This window comes from Coenobita brevimanus, chromosome 46 (assembly GCF_032717465.1).
Source record: "Coenobita brevimanus isolate Jiangsu-jjx chromosome 46, ASM3271746v2, whole genome shotgun sequence".
NCBI classification, from domain to species: Eukaryota; Metazoa; Arthropoda; class Malacostraca; order Decapoda; family Coenobitidae; genus Coenobita; species Coenobita brevimanus.
In genome coordinates, this window is record NC_136999.1 from 10,999,758 (window position 1) to 11,006,644 (window position 6,887).

The 6,887-nt window shown below is 36.7% G+C and overlaps 1 non-coding gene across 1 annotated transcript; it reads left to right on the forward strand.

The window, feature by feature from the left end:
* Positions 1 to 1,345: 1,345 nt before the first annotated feature.
* LOC145398877 (5S ribosomal RNA) lies at positions 1,346 to 1,464 on the forward strand. Its single transcript, XR_013897209.1, has one exon. It is a non-coding gene; the product is annotated as a 5S ribosomal RNA (ribosomal RNA).
* The last annotated feature ends 5,423 nt before the right edge of the window (positions 1,465 to 6,887 follow it).

Consider the following 6,887-nt stretch of genomic DNA (forward strand, 5'->3'; position numbering starts at 1 on the left):
TTATTCTTTATCACGTCAAAAATATATGGAAGAAAAAATAATGGAAAATGTTGCTTTAGAAAATATTCCCGACTGAAAATATTTGAATCTGGTGCATGAAAAAATAATAATAAAAAAAAATAATGGTAAATTCCTTCAGGCCGAGTGTGTAATATTGTTTTTATTTTATTTTTGCATTTTAGGGACGATTTTAATATTATAGATTTTTTTTAACATGGGGGGGTAGATGCGGCTTTCATTAACCCCTTCGCTGCTGACGTCATTCCGAAGTTGAATAAAATCGTCTGGAGATGGGAAGAATATGGTAGAATGTCTTCGTAGTGAAAGGGTTAATAAAGAATGTCTGGGAAAAATAAATAATTCGTCATCGGAGTGAAGGGGTTAAATAAAGAATGCCTAGGAAAAGTAAATACCGCAATTCGTCATCATAGTGAAGGGGTTAATAAAGAAGGCCTAGGAAAAATAAACAACTCGTCATCGGAGTGAAGGGGTTAATAAAGAATACATGTCTATTGAAATCGGTGAATTGATTGTCTATACTAATTGCCTGTAGTAATTGCTTTCACTAAATACCTTTACTGATTGTCTTTACTCATTGCCCATATTAATTGTCTTTACTAATTGCCTTTATTGACTGCCTGTACTAATTGTCTGCTAATTTCCCATACTAATTGTCTACTGATTTCCCGTACTAATTTGCATATAATATTTTCTACGGTACTAATTGCCTGTACTAATTACCATTGCTAATTACCTGTACTAATTGTCCGTACTAATTTCCGGTACCAATTGCCCGTATTAATTGACCATGCTAATTAATTGTACTAATTGCTTTTACTAATTGCCTGTAGGTACTCCTTTTGAAGAACTGTTTACAACGGAATGCAGACTTCATACACTTTATCTGATTATTAAAAAAAAAAAGTTACGGTTACAGTACTGCTAAAAGCCTGTGAAAAATATATAAAAAAAATAAAGTATCTAGGAAGTTTATTTTTGAAGCTCGCAAATAAGGAAGAAATTTATTAGAACTAAGTTTTAACCTGGTGATGAAGTGCTTTATATATTGGTTGATTTGCAGGTTCAGATGGTCAGGGTTATTGTGTGTGTGTGTGTGTGTGTGTGTGTGTGTGTGTGTGTGTGTGTGTGTGTGTGTGTGTGTGACCCTAGACGATTTTATTCAGCTTCAGGTTAAAACTTAGTCCTAATAAATTTCTTCCTTATTTGCGAGCTACAAAAACACACTTCCTAGATACTTTATTTTTCTTATATATTTTTCACGGCCTTTTAGCTGCTGTACTCAGGCAGTTGCAAGCGCTGGTTCGAATCCTCGCAACGGGGTGAGTACACTGGCCATACCACGTTGAGTATACCGCTTCCCGTCCGATCAGCGAAGTTAAGCAACGTTGGGTCTGGTTAGTACTTGGATGGGTGACCGCCTGGGAACACCAGATGCTGTTGGCATCCCTACATGTCAAGTGGGGTTGGTGGAGGATTAGTGCCCCTCCCTGTAAAACAATTAACTCTAAGCCATTGGCCACCCCGTCTGGGATACATGGCGTCTGGCAATGGATGAATGAATGATTTTTTTAAATTTTTGCCTTTCATGGACGGATTTGCTGAGATTTTTTTTCATCTAAATTTGAGGGGTTAGATACAGCCTGAGTTAGCTTACTACTAAAGATCTCCAATGCCCTGCGTAAAATAGAGTCGAGTGAGGAGGAATGATTGAATCATTAATAATAATAATAATAATAGTAATAATGATAATAATAATAACAACAAGAATAATAATAATAATAGTAATAATGATAGTAATAATAATAATAATAATAGTAATAATGATAATAATAATAATAATAATAGTAATAGTGATAATAATAATAATAATAAAAATAATAATAGTAATAATAATAATAATGATAATAGCAATAATGAAAATAATAATAATAGTAAAAAAATGGGTATGTATCTCCCCGTACGTGTAAATGAACTATTGACCGTGACCTTACCTGACCTACCCCACGCGCACCTGGGGGGGAGAGAGAGTTCAAGAGGACCTCCTTCCCCTCTCGCCCATAGCCCCGTCAGCACCAAGCCATCATTTTATTTCCTTTTGCTGCCAGATGATTTTATTCAGCTGCAGAGAGCGTCCTGGTAGTGAAAGGATTTATGAAGGCTACAAGAAGCTCCAGGTCGAAAGGTGTGAGCTGAGGAAACTCGTCTGAAGGTAGCCAGAATAACAGGAAAATCGTCTGAAGGTAGCCAGAATAAAATAGGAAAATCGTCAAATCGTCTGAAGGTAGCCAGAATAAAATAGGAAAATCGTCAAATCGTCTGAAGGTAGCCAGAATAAAATAGGAAAATCGTTTGAATGTAACCGGAATAAAATAGGAAAATCGTCTGAAGGTAGCCAGAATAAAGTAGGAAATCGTCTGAAGGTAGCCAGCATAATAGGAAAATCGTCTGAAGGTAGCCAGCATAATAGGGTCGTCTGAAGGTAGCCAGCATAATAGGAAAACCGTCTGAAGGTAGCCAGCATAATAGGAAAATCGTCTGAAGGTAGCCAACATAAAATAGGAAAATCGTCTGAAGGTAGCCGGCATAATAGGAAAATCGTCTGAAGGTAACCAGAATAGAAGAAAAATCGTCTGAAGGTAGCCAGCATAATAGGAAAATTCTGAAGGTAGCCAGAATAATGAGAGAAATCGTCTGAAGGTAGCCAGCATAATAGGAAAATTCTAAAGGTAGCTAGAATAATGAGAAATCGTCTGTAGGTAGACAATAAAATAGGAAAATCGTCTGAAGGTAGGCAACTTAAAACACATCATAATGGAGAGGTTGACGAAAGCTGTACCAAACCCCTTCGGTTCTAAAAGTTCGAGCCGAGGAAAATCGTCTGAAGGTAGCTAGCATGAGATTCTAAATACGATATCCCAGTGAGGTTGACGCGGGGTACTGAATATCAACCCCCCTCTCCCCAGTTCGAACCCTTCTCAGCTGAATAAAATCGTCTGAAAATTAAAAAAAAAAATGGTACGGGGATAAAATGGTAAGTTAGATAATGGGTAGATATTTGCCTCTCCCGTTTCTTCACCTTCCCTCCCTCCGCCTGTGTAAATGGACTATTGATCGTGACCCTACCTGACCTATCCCACGCCCACCAGGTAAGGGACAGGGGTGAATATGCCAGAGCATCGCCTTCACCCTTACCCGTAGAGAGAGAGAGAGAGAGAGAGAGAGAGAATTTTTGAGGTGGGGGAGACACTGAAAGGTATGTACTGTGGATAGAGTGGAAGAGAGAGAGAGAGAGAAACATACAGACAGACAAATTTTGAGGTGGGGGAGACACTGAAATGTATATACTGCAGATAGAGCGGAACAGAGAGAGAGAGAGAGAGAGAGAGAGAGACAGACAGACAGACAGACAGACAGACAGAAATTTTGAGGTGGGGGAGATTTTGAAAGGTATATACTGTAGATAGAATAGAACAGAGAGAGAGCAAATTTCCTCGACGGTTTATGTGGTTAAATTTGAGTGTATCTGGTGTGCAGTCTGAATTTCATATATATATATATATATATATATATATATATATATATATATATATTATAATACCGTGGCCTATTTAATTTTCTATCAGGCGTATCTGCTTTTTTGTACACGTTTTATAAATGTGCCATGAATATTAACGGGAGGAGGAGGAGGAGGAAGAGAAGAAGAAGAAGAAGAAGAGGAGGAGGAGGGGGGGTAGTCGAAATTGATAGATATAAGTAGATATTCCCCACTTTTCATCCATCTCTGTAAAGCCCTTGTCTGATACCTGAAGCAATGGGTGGCTGCGGGTCACTTCCCTAGATACAGAAAGGGGATAACGTGCTTCAATATACGGTCTTGGTTGATACTCTTTGGAACACTGTCTATTTTGGAACTGTGTCTGTATACGCCATGTTGTGGTTGCGTCGTCGTAATAATGGCATAAGCTGAGAGAGAGAGAGATTACAACACCTTTCATCATACGTACATCCTTCTTGTTACCACCAAACGGTCCTATTCAGCGTAGGAAAGACCAGCGGTAAGGAAGGAAGGAGAGAGAGAGAGAGAGAGAGAGAGAGAGAGAGAATTGCCCATACCACGATAATGAAGAGCACAGAGACGTAATTCATTGGAGTCCTTTCACCTTAACTTGGCCCAGATTTTCTTCCTTTTGTACTTTATTGCGTACAGGTCACTAGCCGATAAAGGTAGTACAGTGGCTGTACGTTCGTTCCGCCGCACTTATTCGTGACTAGCATCATATTCAAGTATTTGGCCAAGTTAGAATAGAAGGACTATAGCCTCATCACTTCGAGGGGTTGAATAAATGGAAGAAAATCGTCCGGTGATAGAATATAAGAAGTCCTCCTACTGAATGGGTTGTTATATATGTATTTTATTGATTTATTTGTATTTCCCCGTCAAGAGCGTAAGGACCCTGAGCTAGGCTACTTACTTCAGACAATTCGTGACCAGTCGCTCTTCCCTGAGTATTTATTTATCACTATTTGTCATTATTTATTTACCATTTACCAGTTTTTCTTTTTTTTGTCATCACTTTATTTATCACTATTTTCTTTAGCAGTTATCTTTATCACTGTTTATTATTCTATCCCTTTATTGTTAATACTTTATTTGTCCCTTTATATTACTTTATTTACCCCTTTATTTTTGTTATTGCTTTATTTTATTATTATTTTTTTTTACTATATATTACTTTATTTTTATTACTCTACTTTTCCATATATTTTTATTGTATTTATCCCTTATTTTCATTTATTACTTTTCCTTTATTTTCGTTACATTATTCGGTAATTTTTATGACTTTTTCCTTGTATTTTTATTGCTTTATCTCATTATTATTACATTATTTTCCCTCTAATTATTTTTCCCTTTATTTTTATTGCTATTTATTTCTTTGATTTTATTACTTTCTCCCTTTATTGGTATTACTGTATTATCTTTTTATAATTATTCATACCATTATTTTTATTACTAATTATTCCTTTATTTTTATTACTTTATCACTTTCTGTAGTTATTATTTTACTTATCTCTATTGTCTTCTTTCTGCCACCCATGATGAACTCAGGGATTGTGCGTCGGGCAGGGGGCACAAGAAGTTTTTTACAGTATTTTCAAAAGTTAGTTTCCACCAGCTTCCTCGGCTTTGGAGTCATTTTCCTTGAATCGCGAAACTTTTTGTGTGGGAAGAGAAGGTGGAGGAGGAGGAGGAAGGGGAGGAGGAGGAGGAAGGAGAGGAGGAGGAGGACAGATTGCTAGATAGGTGTAGACAGAGGTAGATAGATAGGTAGGTAGACAGATAGGTAGGTAGATAGATAGATAGGTGAAAAGATATATGAATCGGATATTTTCCATTATTTTCCGTGAAGGATGTGATGCCACGTAATAGCCGAAACTATTTATCGATATTTTCCACATACATTAGACGTATTATTGGTAGGAATTATCCACGTCTATAGTATTGGTAGCTATTATCCTCGTCTATAGTATTGGTAGCTATTATCCTCGTCTGTAGTATTGGTAGCTATTATCCTCGTCTATAGTATTGGTAGGTATTATCCTCGTCTATAGTATTGGTAGGTATTATCCTCGTCTATAGTATTGGTAGGTATTATCCTCGTCTATAGTATTGGTAGGTATTATCCTCGTCTATAGTATTGGTAGGTATTATCCTCGTCTATAGTATTGGTAGCTATTATCCTCGTCTATGATATTGGTAGCTATTATCCTCGTCTATAGTATTGGTAGCTATTATCCTCTTGTATAGTATTGGTAGCTATTATCCTCTTGTATAGTATTGGTAGCTATTATCCTCTTGTATAGTATTGGTAGCTATTATCCTCTTGTATAGTATTGGTAGCTATTATCCTCGTCTATAGTATTGGTAGCTATTATCCTCGTCTATAGTATTGGTAGCTATTATCCTCGTCTGTAGTATTGGTAGCTATTATCCTCGTCTATAGTATTGGTAGCTATTATCCTCGTCTGTAGTATTGGTAGCTATTATCCTCGTCTATAGTATTGGTAGCTATTATCCTCGTCTGTAGTATTGGTAGCTATTATCCTCGTCTATAGTATTGGTAGCTATTATCCTCGTCTATAGTATTGGTAGCTATTATCCTCGTCTATTGGTAGCTATTATCCTCGTCTATAGTATTGGTAGCTATTATCCTCGTCTCTGATATTTTCTTTGAGTATTTTTCTGTGAGGATTTAATAAAGTCATGATACGGTAATTTTTCTTCAGTAGTCCTTCAGAAAGTTTATACAGTAACTATTTAATATTATCCCTGAGTGATTTGATTTTTCTGTTTTATATTTTGATGTTTTTTGATAATTTGTTTTTTAAAGTGAATTATACAGCTTTTTGGCGACTTCCTTTGATATATTTCAAGTTTAATCTTAGTAATGTATGTACCGTATCGCAGCTTTTATATCAATTTCAATTTTTTTTTTTTTTTTTTTACGTGAACAATGCAACTTATCGAATTTCCGTGATTACGTGTGTGTGTGTGTGTGTGTGTGTGTGTGTGTGTGTGTGTGTGTGTGAAGCTTTTTCTTTCTAATATCATCGAATTCCAGTGGGGTGTCAAACTGCAATTATTTTTTTTCCGGACACCGTTGAGAACAAACCATAAAAATTCTAATTAGGAAAAAGTTTGTTGTTGGAGGACAAATATGACGCGCTGGCTTAATTAGGAAGGGACTCTCTCTCTCTCTCTCTCTCTCTCTCTCTCTCTCTCTCTCTCTCTCTCGCCACTTTAACTTTGTTCCCTCCCTCTTCCTGTCACTCACACTTTACCTAACTCCCCTCTCACCCCTCCCCTC